Source organism: Tenrec ecaudatus, chromosome 6 (genome assembly GCF_050624435.1).
Source record: "Tenrec ecaudatus isolate mTenEca1 chromosome 6, mTenEca1.hap1, whole genome shotgun sequence".
NCBI classification, from domain to species: Eukaryota; Metazoa; Chordata; class Mammalia; order Afrosoricida; family Tenrecidae; genus Tenrec; species Tenrec ecaudatus.
In genome coordinates this window covers 84,460,871-84,475,398 of record NC_134535.1, presented here as the reverse complement: position 1 = coordinate 84,475,398, position 14,528 = coordinate 84,460,871, and the positions used below count along the sequence as shown (strand labels likewise).

The 14,528-nt window shown below is 47.6% G+C and overlaps 1 non-coding gene and 1 pseudogene across 1 annotated transcript; both read right to left on the bottom strand.

The window, feature by feature from the left end:
• Positions 1 to 550: 550 nt before the first annotated feature.
• LOC142451934 (U1 spliceosomal RNA) lies at positions 551 to 715 on the bottom strand. Its single transcript, XR_012785036.1, has one exon. It is a non-coding gene; the product is annotated as a U1 spliceosomal RNA (small nuclear RNA).
• A 12,408-nt stretch (positions 716 to 13,123) lies between these two features.
• Positions 13,124 to 14,442, bottom strand: LOC142451044 (sigma non-opioid intracellular receptor 1 pseudogene; annotated as a pseudogene).
• Between the last annotated feature and the right edge of the window lie 86 nt (positions 14,443 to 14,528).

Genomic DNA, 14,528 nt, shown 5'->3' with positions numbered 1-14,528 from the left:
ACCAGGGTGCAGCTACCTTAGACAGTTCTCTGCTTCAGCTGACAAGACTCCCTTCCTGCAAGACATCCCCAAACCACATGGACCTACTCTGATGCAGCCCTGGGTGCTGGAGCAGCCGTGTGGAGACCCTTGCCAGCGCCGATGCTTACATGTACACTGATTCGGCTTTCCTCGTGCAGTCGGCGTCATAGTGTGTGTTTTGTGAGATGGAGGAGAACTTTGTAGATTAGTGTTGGACATATGGGTTAATGTTGGACTTATGGGTTTGGGCAACACTGGGTTGGGATGTTTTCTTGATGTGCACTTATCCTTTATATAAAACTCTCTCTTATACATGAGTTTCTGTGGATTTGTTTCTCTAAAGTACCCAGACTAACATACCATCCTTGCCTCTCAGAAGCGTTCTGGCTGCACTTCTTCCAAGAGCGATTTGTTTGTGCTATAGCAGTCCATAAAACCAATCTCACTGCCATGGAGTCAATTCTGATTCTCAGTCACCCTATGCGGCAGAGTAAAACTGCCTTTCTTTTTAGGCTGTAAATCTTTTTTTCTGGGAGGAGCGCGAATGGAGTCCCCCACTACCACAAATTATGCAGTCGAGTTTCCCACATTTAGGGAAATCGCAGGGGTGAGCACATCCGGAGTGCAATGGATAAGCCTCGCCCTGGGAAAACCACCTTCGTGATCATGGCATCTCCCTTTAGGCTGTCAATCTTTATGGGAACAGAAAGTCTCATCTTTCTCCTGAGGAGAGGCTGGTGGTTTTGAACTGTAGACCTTGTGGTTAGTTAGCAACACTGTGATCCTAGGTAGCAAAAGTAGTTTGCACTGAACTGAAAACCTAAAGGCTGGCAGTTTGAATCCACCCAGCAGTACCACAGAAGAAAATACAATGATCTGCTTTTAAAAGATGGAGCCTTCTACCAAACACCTGAAACAACCCACTGCAGTCAAGGTGATTCCGACTGGCGTCTTTATGAAAAGGCCACTAAGGCTTTGGAGCAATTTGTTCTCATGCAGAGTGTGGACACGAATGGATATCTTCTCCACTTCCTGGGATTACAACTCAAAAACCCACAGGGGTAGTTCTACTCTGTCCTGTGAGTCACTATGAGTCACACTTGATGACTTGACAGCATCCTTGTTGGAGGATCCTGGGAATAAAGATATTCCTCCTAGATTCCTGAGCCATCTTTCACAGTACGAACACCGTATTTCTAAAGATTGATAGCAGGAGATAAGGGACAGGAGGTCTCAAGAACTGTGATTCTTAGTACCCTCAACCTCCTCACTGGAGGGAACTGGGGCACAGATCGCTGGTCCTGCCAGGCTCTGCTATAATCACAGATGTTGTTATTATATGTTGCTTTACATACATAGACTTTTCCTTCTCCTAATCTCTCATTTGCCTTCCATTCCCAGGAGCCTCCTCTGGCCAAATCTAGATAGAGGCAGTGTGGTACTTATATAATCTGTTGTCGGTTTGAGACTTAAGAGGGAAGGGGTGGCGTTTAACCTGCCAATCAGGTCTCAACTTGATGACCTCATTTGGAGGCACTAAGGAGATAAATAGCTTGCTGGAGGTGAGACACAGGCTCACTCCTTGGGAGACATTAATGAGAATGAACCTGATGGAGACCCTTGCCAGTGCTGAGATGCTTCCACCACCACTGGATCCACAGACTTTCTACCCACTGGCCTGTGATCTTCCTGTATTTGGCATTATTGCATGGCTGCATAAGTCCAAAGAGGACTTTATGGACTAATGGTAGACATGTGGGCTAATATTGGATTTATGGACTTGATCTGGACTGGTCTGGGATGTTTTCTTAATGTACAATTACTCTTTCCTACACACATATCAGTGTCTGAATTTGTTTCTCCAGTCTACCTGGACTAACACAGGCAGTCTTGCTCTCAGGAACTTTCCTGGCCATTCCCTTTGTGGTAGCCGGGTTGACTACAGAAACAAATTCACAGACACACATAGGTGTGTAAGAGAGAACTTTATATCAAAGAGAAACTTTACATTAAGAAAACATCCCAGCCCAGTCCAGATCAAGTCCATAAGTCCAATATTATGTTCCATACTAATCCATAAATTCCTCTTTAAACTCATGCAGCCATGCAATGGTACCAGTGATTGACAGGCTAGGCTCCACCCCTCCACAAATTGACAGATTATGTAACTGCCACACCCTTGATGTAAATTGGGGTGCTAGAGCCTCAAAGACTTAAGTCACAGTGCAAGCAGCCTAGATAGATGATTGGAGGGTCCTGAATCAACCTTGTAAGCTTTTGTAATGTGAACTAGTTTATCAACTGCTGTCCTGGTTCCTTTTCCACTTTGGTGGCAATTCCTGTGACTATGAATTGATCTGCTGCCGGTCATGATTTTGGGGAAATTTCCTTTGTTTTATACTCTCTATCATTTAGTCACGTGGCTGTGTATCATGTGTACACCATGATGACCTCCTGCTGATCTCCCTCATCCAGATGATACATTTTGTCTTTGCCCTCTCTTTGTCTTGTTTAAGACTTATTAAAGGGGTCTCTATAAAATGTATTTGATTTGTGTGTGTGTGTGTGTGTGTGTGTGTGTTTTTCCCTTATAACAGTCCTCATGCATCTATACTAAAAGCTATATCTAGAAGTCATGGGCACCATTATTTCAGTTTTGCTAGATCTCGCTGAATTGCTTTTTAAAGTGGTTATATTTATTTTTCATTCCATTAGTAGTGTATGTGACATCATATGCAAGTAGAATTTTTCTGAAGATTATCTAACAATGACTGCAGCAGGGAGCTGCCTGAGCATCAGGCCAGATTCAGAAGATGATGTGGGACAAAGTAATGGGTCCAGCTGAGCGTGGACCAGCACCTAGTCACTACAACAAGAGTCTCCTTCCCATGATTCTTTCCAACCCCATACCTTCCCGCATGCGCCAAAGAATTCCCGTGCGTGTCAGAGTTTACATCACCCCACCGCATTCAAACTTGCCAGTCAAGAAGATATGCGCCTCCCCCCTAATTATTAACCACAGTCCCCAAGGGTATCTTAGTGCATGTTTTCTTTGTTTCGCTCTTGGCTCTAATCTCGCTCTTGTCTCTTATTTCGCTCTTACTTGTTCTTGCTCTCTTGCTCGCTCTGGCTTTCAGCTACTCTCCTACCCCGCTGCTCTGGTCTCCTCCACTCTGCTTCTTTATTCTCTAGCCCGGAAAAACTCCGCGGGTCGCATTGCCCAGGAAATCTGTTCGCCTGTTCGACACTCACTTTCCTTTTCTGTCTAAACTCTGTATCACAAAGGCTCTCGTTGCTGATGTCAGATGGATCTTGGCTGCGTGTTTTTTGGGTTGTGTTGGCTACCAGGGCATTTGACTGTGTGGATCTTAACAAGCTGTGGACAACCTTGAGAAGAATGGGAATTCCAGAACACTTCCTTGTGCTCATGCAGCACTTGTCCATGGATCAGGAGGCAGTCGTGCGAGCAGAACCAGGGCAGACTGCGGGGTTTCCCATCAGGAAAGGTGAACTCAGTTGGTATCCTCTCACTAGATGTACTCTAGCTATATGCTGACCAAGTAATAAAAGAAGCTGGCTTCTGTGAAGAAGACTGTAGCCTCAGGATTGGAGGAAAGTTTCTAAACAACCTGCTCCATGCAGATGACACACCTTGCTTGCTGAAAGTGAGGACTTGAAGCCCTTGCTGATGAGGACTAAGGACTGTAGACTTCGGGATGGATTACAACTCAACATAAAGAAAGTCAAAATCCTCACAAATGGTCAAAGGTCACACCACGATAAATGGAGAACAGGTTGAAGTCGCCACAGATTTTGTCTTGCTTGGATCCACAGTCGCTACACCATAGAAACAATCGTCCAGGGATTCAAAGAAGAGCTTCATTGGATACATTGCTGCGCGAAACCTCTTAGAATATTGGAAAGCGAGGGTGTTACTCTTAGGACCGACGTGTGCCTGCCCCATGGTATTTTCCGTTGCCTGATACGCATGAGAAAGTCGAGCCTGGAATCAAGCAGCCTGAAGAAGCAGCTATGCATTTGAACTGCGGTGCTGGAGAATATTGAAAAAACCATGGACTGCTGAAAGGACAAACCCCCCTGACTGGGGAGCAGTACAGACAGAGCTGCCTCAGAGGTAAACTCGACAAGACTTCCTTTGCCTTGCATACTTCAGCTAGGTCGTCAGGAGAGACCAGTCCCTGGAGAAGGACATCATTCTCGGTAAAGCGGAGGGGCGGCAGTAAAAAGAGGAAGGCCCTCAAGAAGATGGGTGGACGCAGTGGCCGCGACAACGGACTCACACATAAGAACAGCTGTGAGGATGGCGCCGGGCCAGAGGGTGCTTTGTTCTGCTGCAAATAGGGTCGCTATAGGTCGGAACTGATTCATAGCACCTAACACCCATGGCTCTACTTTCCCCAATATTGGAGTTGGCAGAGTTTGTATTTGCCAAATCTTGCTTGTAATGTCATTCCATTGTCTCAATTTGCATTTTCCTGGCTACCAGCGGGATTGAACATATTTTTATGTTTGCTGGCCAATTCTCACTCCCCCCCCCTTGGATAAATTGCCTGTCTTTATCTATTGTCCATTCTTAAGTTTGGTTTTAATCTTTTTCTTGTTGGTTTGTAGGAAGGACCCTCTTCCAAAGTTAATAGTTGAAAATAGTGGGAACCAATTACAAGGATCTACATATAACCTCCTCCCTGGGGGATGGACAACAGAAAAGTGGGTGAAGGGAGATGGCGGACTGAATAAGATATGACAAAATAATAATTTATAAATTATCAAGGATTCATGAGGGAGGGGAAAAGGGGAAGGGAGGGGGAATGAGGAGTTATTAAGGACTCAAATAGAAAGCAAATGTTTTCAGAATGATGATGGTAACAAATGTGCGTGACACAATAGACCTATGTATGGATTGTGATGAGGTGTATGAGCCCTCAATAAAATGATTTTTAAAAAGAAAATAGCAATGATTTTATTAAGCAAGACAGTAAAAAAAAAAAAAAGAGGAAGAAATCTAGGCACACACTGCGAGGCATTCGATGAGAAGGATTGGCTAGCCAGGGGTGATTCAAATGCCAAGACTCTTGTGGAGGCTGGAAGCACCTGAAGACTCCTTAACTCATAGAGCGCATGGGCTGAGATGACACAAAGCTAGGTTCAGTTGTGACTGTTGACTGGAGCGCCTATGTGTGGCCTCTTCAAGTAGCTTCCAAACCAAAAAACCAAAGTCACTGCCGTCCAGTCCTTGCTGACTCATGGTGGCCCGGGGTAGGTTTCTGAGACCAACTGAAAACTCCAGTCTTTCTACCATGGAGCTTCAGGTGGTTTGGAACTCCTGACCATGCAGACCATAGACCATACTACTAAACCACCGCACCACCAGAACTCCTCAAGTAGCTTAGGCTCACAGAATGGCAACTGGGTTCTGAGAGAGAATACCAAACCCGAAGTTGTCCTAAGAGCAATTGCTCCAAAGAGACCCAGGTGGAAGGTCTGTGGTTTTGTATGACCCACTCTTAGAAGTCACGCAATAGCACTTTCTCAGTATGATCTTAATGGGAGCAGCCATAAAATTATCCAATCCCTTGATGGCAATAGTGATGATGGTTACCCAGCCTCTTGTGTGTACTTGTCTGAGCAAGAACCAGTCACTAAGAGGCTAACAGACCACAGAAGGATGCCGGTAACTTCATGGCTGTAAGTAATATGGGAGTTTTGTTAAGGGTTATTACTAAGGCAAAGCCCTGAGTGGGGGCAGGCAAACTTGAGCTTCTACACTCCCCGGATGAGGCAGGGGCTTTTATAGCTTGGGCAAAGTAAGGGGGCCTACTTCCAGGATCCCAGGCCTCCAGGGACACCCTAGTAACTCTGCAAGCTGAAGCAGGCTAGCGAGCAAGCAAGAGCACTGCCATATTCTGCTTTGCACAAGCCTGTTCCCCTCTGATACTTGTTGTTGGGTACCCTTAAGCCACCTTGGAATCAGGACAACCCACAGACAGAGTAGAATTACAGGATGCTTCTTAGGAGTGAGGAGGGGAAGATGTTGTCACCTGTACATGGGACACGCTATCAGGAGAAACCAGTCCCTGGAGAAGGTCATCATGCTTGATAGTGGAGGTCAGTGAAAAAGAGGAAGTCCTTCAAAGAGAGGGATCGGCGCGGTAGCTGTAGCAATGGGCTCAAATGTAACAATTGTCAGGAGAGTGCAGGCAGGGCAGAGCTTCCTTCTGTCCTACTTAGATAGGGTCACTATGCGCTGGACCTGACTCCACAGCCCTTACCAACAACACAATAGAACCTCTGGGCACAGAAGTTCTGTGGGAAGCCGCAGCTCTCGCCACCATTACAAGATGGCGTCGGGCAGTCAGGGCGGTGGCCCAGTTAAGTGGTAAACAACCACTTAGAGCATGTGCACTGCTTAGATGACGTAGTCATAACTCCACCCTGGAGTATGCTAATAAGGGTTCTGGCGAACGCACCAATCAATGCACAGCACGCCCCCATAGAGCGCATATAAGCAGCAGTAGTTTGGGGCTTCGGGGTCTTTTTCCGCATCTGCAAATCGAACCCGCATTAAACGCCTGTGGAAGAATCCTGTTGTGGCGCGTCCTTCTTGCTGGCGAGACTGAGCACGCGACAAGTGGTGCCGAAACTCGGGAACGACCACCTCCGGCACGAGCGGAGACCCCCTGTCATCAGGGAGGATTCAGAACCGCACGGCGCGGGAAGAAACGGAAGAAGAAAACCCCATCTGGGTGCCAGAGAGACTGGTGAGACTAATTAAGAAGGAGGATGAAGATCGTGGGAGCAGAAAGAATGAAGAGGACAGCGATCCATCCAGCGCTACTATTGACGCTAATGGTGATATGGGCCTCGGTAGCACAGGGAATTAAGAACAGTATTGTGTCTCAAACCGCTGAAGCGTTACTGCAATGTCAGCGTGTGGATGCCCATCTGACCTCTGGCATTTTATTATTAAATCAAAAAACAGATTTGCTCCAGCAGCAAATCAACCAGCTTACCACTATGGTACAATTAAGCTGTGTCTCTTCCACCACAGCGCTTTGCATCACTCCAGTGTTATATGATAATTTTAGTGCATTGAGTGCTAATATTTCTCAGTATCTCACAGGACAATGGACCAAAGAGTTGAACCAGCTGCAAGAAGACCTCCTGAATCAAGTTGTCCGATTGAATGGAACACGCGTGGAACCCCTTACCCTTGAAAATTTTTCTTCTTGGCTTTCATCTGCATTTTCCTACTTTAAGGAGTGGGTGGAGGTGTTTACATTTGCTGCAATAATGTGCTGTGGAGGAGTGTTGTTGCTATGGTTGCTCTGCAAACTTAAAGCTCAGCAAAGGCATGACAAGGTCATCATTGCGCAGGTGCTCTTAGCGATTGAGCGCGGTGGTTCCCATGATCTTTGGCTTTCTTTGTTAAAAGAAAACTAACCCCCATAAGTTGTCAGCTCTCGCACCCCAAGGGGAAGACCCCATTGCACTGGGAAGAGTGACAGAAATTGGATCTTGGCCAACCCTTGCACCATGCAGAGCTCTGCTCATTGCACGCATCAAGGTGACCAGATTTGGGTTCTTATATCCATCTTGATCTCCTGGGGCTGCTGGAGGCTCCGGGATGGATCAATGGATTAGGCCTAAAATAAATAAGAAAGGATGAGATGTGGGAAGTCGCAGCTCTCGCCGCCATTACAAGATGGCGCCGGGCAGTCAGGGCGGTGGCCCAGTTAAGTGGTAAACAACCACTTAGAGCATGCGCACTGCTTAGATGACGTAGTCATAACTCCACCCTGGAGTATGCTAATAAGGGTTCTGGCGAACGCACCAATCAATGCACAGCACGTCCCCATAGAGCGCATATAAGCAGCAGTAGTTTGGGGCTTCGGGGTCTTTTTCCGCATCTGCAAATTGAACCCGCATTAAACGCCTGTGGAAGAATCCTGTTGTGGTGCGTCCTTCTTGCGGCGAGACTGAGCGCGCGACAAAGTTCCTCCGCTTTCACCCTACAGCCAATCTTCTAGGAAAATCCTGTTGGTGGTTATATATAACAACAATAATAGCAAATCCTGTTGGTGGCTATATATACCCAACAATATATTTTCTTCTCACACCCCCACTGCTGCCACTTTGGTGTGAGCCTTCTAACTGTACTGCTTCTACCCTGGAGCATCCATAGCTTATTTAGAATAAACCAAAAAGGTAAATCAGATGATACTTCCCCTCTGCAGTGATTCCCTTGAAGCAAAAAAGCCAAAATTCTTGTTAGTCTTTCTTTTTTTGTTAGTCTTTCATAGTTGGTTCTGACCATACTACTTCTCTCAGTTCATTCTGTAAAAGTCTAGCCAACATATACTATTCCAGCCACATTGGAATCTTATTGTTCCTCAATTCCTGACTTGGGGCGGGGTGTCTTTGCACTTGCTATCCCTCTGTTTGGAATGCCTTTTCCTTAGAGTCTACATAACTTAATCCCTCATCTTCTTCAAGTTATTGTTTAGATGTCATTTCTTAATGAAGCCTATCACACAGCCCGTATCTGTAATTGCTATCTGCCCATCATCTCTCAATCCTTCTGATTCCAATACCCCTCTTGTAATAATGCCCAAAATGTCTCGGCAGTGGCATCTCGTCGCCTCTAAACGTCACAAGGGGAGAGAGAATCATTATCTTTAGCAACCGCCCAAAGTTGACTCCCAGGAGGTAGAAGTCAGGCATGCCTCCATCTTCACCCTTTCTACCAAGTCTGATTCCAACTGTCCTTCTCAACTTCTCTGCTGGCTTCAATAATTCATCTCAATGCCATCACAACTCACAGACCACACTCACAGTTAGAGGATTTATCAAGAAAATGACCAGTTATAATTCAGGTTCAGGAATGGTTAGGATACAATTCTCTCTGGTCCTTGGTTCCTTGGTCTAGCCTTTGCCCTTCTTGGGCAAATGTTACAAAGCACCTTTAGTTCTGCTGGTATGTATCCGGAGGCACCCCATTTCACGTGTAGACCTCAGCCCAAAGGATTCAACTCTAGTTCCGTGGGTCAGCAAGTATAGTTCCACCAAGTGTCTGCAGGTTTTCCACTCTGCCAATAAGCCTCTTGCCCAACGGTGCTCAGCTCTCTTGCTCTGTGGATCAGGACCTGCCAATCTTCTGGTTCTGCTATTGCCATTTGTCTGCCACTGCATCTCATGCCATCTCTCACCATCTCCAGTGTCACAGCTTCCTGTGGCTCCTGTGTCCAGGAGGTTCTCAGCTCTGTTCCCAATCTTCTTCTTGGTGGTGGTGAGGCCCCCTCTCTGCCTCTGGGATGGTTCAGTTTAGGCCCAATAGGATAGAAGAACGGACCGATGTCCTTGTTAGGGTTTCACCCACTTATGTGCATGGTCTCACCTCCACTAGGATTCCATGAACTTTATTTGCATTATTATAGAGCTACCCAATCTCTGTGGTGGGACACTATCACCTCATTTCTGAGTCTCATCTAGTCATTTGGTGGGAGTTACAAAGATTATGGCTAGAAGGACTCTATTTAGTAATTCACTGCACTACACCTATTGTATTTCTTAAATCATATTATTGGGGGCTCATACAACTCCTATCACAATCCATACACCCATCCATTGTATGTCAAGCACATTTGTACCTTTGTTGCCCTCACCATTCTCAAAACATTTGCTTTCTACCTGAGCCCTTGGTATAAGCTCCTCATTTTCCCCATCCCTCCTGTCACTCATGAATCCTTGATAATTTATAAATTATTAATTTGCCTATTATATTTTTAACAGCTTTATCAGCATTTAATCCACCTATCACACAATTCAATAATATCAAGATTTGTACAATCATTACCACAATTTCAGAACATCCTCCCCCCCATGATTAAATCACCTTTAAAATAAATGTCATCACCTTCCTTCCAAGTACTCACTCCCCCTCCTCCCTTCATTGTTTACTCCGGAAATCCGCTCACCCTCCCCATCCCCCCACACTCCTGCAAACTCTTGCATCAGTCATCATCTCTGTGTGTCCACTCCTTCACACCTATTGTGTTTGATGTCACGGACAAATCCATTACTCAGGCTCACTGCCACTGAGTCCATGCCGACTCATAGTGACTCTATAAGGCTTGGTAGAACTGCTTTTGTGGGCTTCTGAGATTGTAAGTCTTCATGAGAGCAGAAAACCTCCTCTTTGTCACAATGAGTGGCTGGTGATTCTGAAACGCAGACTGTGTGGTTCGAAGCCCAACACGCTGGGCTGCTAACCCCAAGACCAGTTAGTTTTCATAATACATTAAATAAGCTATGCATTTATTGCCGCTCTTGTTTCGTTTTTCTCCCTTTGTTTGAAGGTAAACTCTGTCTAGAAGGATGTGATCTTTGTTTTGCTCATTAATGTATGTGCAAATGTCTCCAACCCTGCCAGCCAGATAATGGGTCCTCAAGGAATAAACAAGTCATGTCTGTCAACATGTCCATGTCAGACTCTTTTTTTTTAAATCTTTTTATTGGGGCTCATAAGGCTCTTATCACAATCTGTACATACATCAATTGAGCAAAGCACCCTTATACATTCGTTGCACTCGTCACTCTCATAATTCACCTTCCACTTGGGTTCCTGGAATCAGCTCGGTTTCCCTTTTTTTCCCTCATGTCAGACTCTTAGGAGCCTGTGGCGTTAGGCTGCAAGTTCTGTATGTAGCTTGACAAAAGGTTTCTTGTACTTTAGGGACAGCATGAAACAGCTGCTGTGCCTGCAAAGGCTATATTGGTCTAATGGTAAAAAGAAGTCTGCAACACCCTTTGTGTATTGATGCCAGGGGAAGCCAGCCCCTAACACATCATTACGGGTCCGGTAGGCGCAATTGTATAGCAATAATAAGTAAAGATCATAGTAAAGTTATAGAGAGCATGAGAGAAAGAAGTATTGAAATAAATGGAGTCAGACATGATCGTGGTAGCATGCTCACCTCAGCCCCGCTTGGTGGTCCACGTAGAGGGAGAGTCTTTAATGCTAACCCAGGCTTTTATATTATCTGGGGACATGCAAGCCCCCTAATTACAGGTGAGGACATACGTCACAGGAAGGGGCTGTGCTATAGGTAATACAGCAATGAGAGGGGGTGGTCTAGGGAAATACATGCAATAGGAAGAGGTGGGACTGGGGCATACATGTGACAAGATGGGAGGATCCTAGATTTAGGATGGCAGCCTAACCTTGGTCATCCTTGGATGGGTTTGACCTCTCTGGCATCTCCTACAAGGAAACAGACAACTACTATCCTTATCAGAAGGGAGTGGGCCCTACTTGTGGAATAAACAGTGGTGACTGCTTGTTCTAGATGGCTGATAGCTCTTAGGGAGAATGACCCCTGATCTCCTCCTGATGACCTCCAAGTGTATGGTCATTCTCAAGCAGCTAAGTTTGGCATATAGTTGGGGGAGACAGCTTTGGAGAAATCCTTCTGTTTCCCACATATTGATGACCAAGACATATGTGGATTCTGTTCTCTAGTCCTTTGCCCCCATAATGGTGGTGGAAATTAGAGGGGGTGAATCCCCCCAGGGCCTGATAGTGCCATTTTTCTACCCTAGCACAGTTCCGAGTAACTGTTAGGTTCCCTTGCAGAGAAGAAACGTGCATTTGTTGCTTACCTGAGTTTGCGTATGGAAACTCTTTACTGAAGAGCTTCATTCTGTCCTTCAGAAAGTGAGAGAGTTCCTAAAACTTGGATTTTGATCTAACCTCTGTTGATGACAGATTTAACAAACAACAACAAAAACACAGCCATTGGAAAAAAAAAACACAGCCATTGGGTCAATTCTGACTCACAGAGACCTATAGGACAGAGTAGACCTGCCGCTGTGGGTTTCTGAGACGACACTCTAAGGAAGTAGAAAGCCTGTCTTTCTCCTGCAGAGCTACTGGGACCAACTGCTGATCTTGTGGAGAGCAGCCCGATGCCTGACCCACTCGGCCACCAGGGCTTCCGGGCCACTGATACTTGGTTTTCACCATTCTTCCCTTTTTAAGAAACTTCTGTGTCCCTGAACCTGCCTGTGTGTGTACAATGGGAGGGTGGAGGTAGGGCTTATATGCTCTGTGGGACCTGAAACATACAATTTGTGGGACTTTCCGGAATGTAATACAAAATTATTTAATAGAGTGAATGTTCAGAATGAAAATCACGAAGGATTTTAAAACACTGACAAAAATGCTGAAAAGTAATGCTGTTATCAACTGCTTCGTAACCACTATCATCTTTCAGTGTCTACATTAGTTTCTTTTTCACCGCACACTCTTGCAGGAGCCCTTGTGGCTCAGTGGGTTAAATGCTGGGGTTAAGCCAGCAACCCTGTGGCAATCTCCTTCCCTAAAGATTACAACCTCGGAGGTATATCCTGGGCCCCCCTTTCCCACTGCCCCCACCCCACCAAAAACAAAGCCGTTGTCATCGAGTGAGTTCCAACTCAAACCAAGTGCAGATAGTCTCAGCTTTCTCCTGCAGGGCAGTTGGCGGTTTAGGATCAACCTTGATGCTTAGTCCACAGCAAACCCCAAAACTAATCAAAATGAACTCACGGCCATTGAATTGATGCTGCCGCACATCGACCCTATAGGACAGGAAAGATTTGCCCCTGTGAATTTCAGAACCTTTAACTTTCTCCCTCAGAGCAGCTCGTGGTTTCGAACTGCTAACCTTGCAGTGAGTGCTCCAATGTTTAACCACTTTATCACCAGTGCTTCACGTCAGTGAAGCAATCAACTGCCTCTTCATATGACCATTATGTATTATTTTCTGGAAGTATTTACAGGGCTTTATTAGCGATGACAGAGAATGCAGCAGGGGCAGTGTTTGGAAGCTGGGGGGCATGGGGGTGCTGAGGGTGTTCAGAAGGCCTTCTGCAGGCCAAGGATGGTCCCCTGGGCTCAGGCCCATCTCTTCAGCCCTTTCCCCAGTAGCAGACCCGGGGCTGAGGCCAGCCTATCCTACACCAAGGGGAGGTAGGGTACCAAATCACCATTCTCCTCTGGTTCTCCAGCTGATCTGGCTAATGGGGGAAGAGGGGGGCAGCCTTGAGGTGCTTGCATAGCAGGGGGATAGAAGGGGGATAAGGCATATGGCGAGGGCAGGGGCAATGATTGGGGAGGGCATCAGAGCTGCAGGGAAAGGTGGACCTCAAGGGCAGGTCCTCTTCCCCTTCACCGCTTGCTAGGGTGAGAGGTCAAACCCAGGCAGCGTGTAAGGCCCACCCCCTCCCTAACTCCAGAGCCCTAACTGGGGCTGGGAAGCTAAATGTTGGAAGGCCTGAGTTAGTGAGTGAAGCAATGGTCTCTGGTTGAACAGGCCTGGCCCCTCAGTATGTATGGGGCCCCTCTCCTGATGGGCCTGAGGGCAGGGCTGCTGCCCCACCACAGCACTGGTTGGTTTCATGTGTTCCCATGGGTGTCGGTGTTTGGATGTAGAAGCATGTATGCCCCTGCTGGCATACCAGGAACTCAGTATCTGCATGGGATGAGTGTGTTCCTGTCTGTGCACAGGGACTCCCACAAGTAGATACATGCGGGCCTGCCCACGCCTGTCCATCCACAGGTCCTCCTTCAAGCCGGGCTGGTCAGGGGCCTGGCCGAAGAGGCAGGTGGTGAGCTCAAGCCTGAGGCCCCGGGTGTAGGCTCGAAGAGTATAGAAGAGGGTGAGGAAATCCTGGGTGCTGAAGACCGTGCCAGCCAGTGCGAAGGCCAAGGTGGATGGGATGATGCCCGGCCGTACTCTACCATCCACGTGTCGGGCCCCCACTCCACAGCTGTGGCCTCTCCAGGTCCGTGCATCACCGTCTCCCCTGGATAGAGACCTCACTTTTAGTAGTGCCCTCTCGCCACTGGTGGAAGGTGCCAGAGATGATGGTGTCTGAGATTTCAGCCCAGTAGCGTCCAGAGTGGCCACGGGAGCCCAGAGCGGTGCTGAAGAGCAGCACGTACTCGGACAGCGAGACATGCAGAAGGCACATGGCGTCCATGCAGCCACCCGCATTCACGAACACCCACAGCAGCTTCTCGTCCGGCAGCTCATGGCGTGGATGCAGTCCACCATCAGCCGAGAGGAGGCCAGCTCGTGATCCAGGCCCGCATACTGCCCAGCCAGCCGCGCGATCTCTTCGCGCTGGAAGACGAAGCTCTGCGTGCCCAGTCAGAGCCAGACCACTTGCACCAGCACAGCCGTGGCGGCCAGGAGCAGCGCGGCCCACACCCACCGCCGACCTACGGCCCACTGCATGCCGGCTGGCGGCCTGGCAGAGCGCGGCGGAGAGAGCCGAGGGCGCCGAGCCGGGGTCCGGCGGTGAGACTGCCTCCGACCCCGCGGCGCTCCGCCCGGGATCGCTCGGCCGCCACCGCGTGGTCTCTATGTACTATTTACAGACGTTGTAGGAAGACCGACCAGTCAGTCTTTTATTATTGATAGTTAAGATCCTCACCCCCCGCA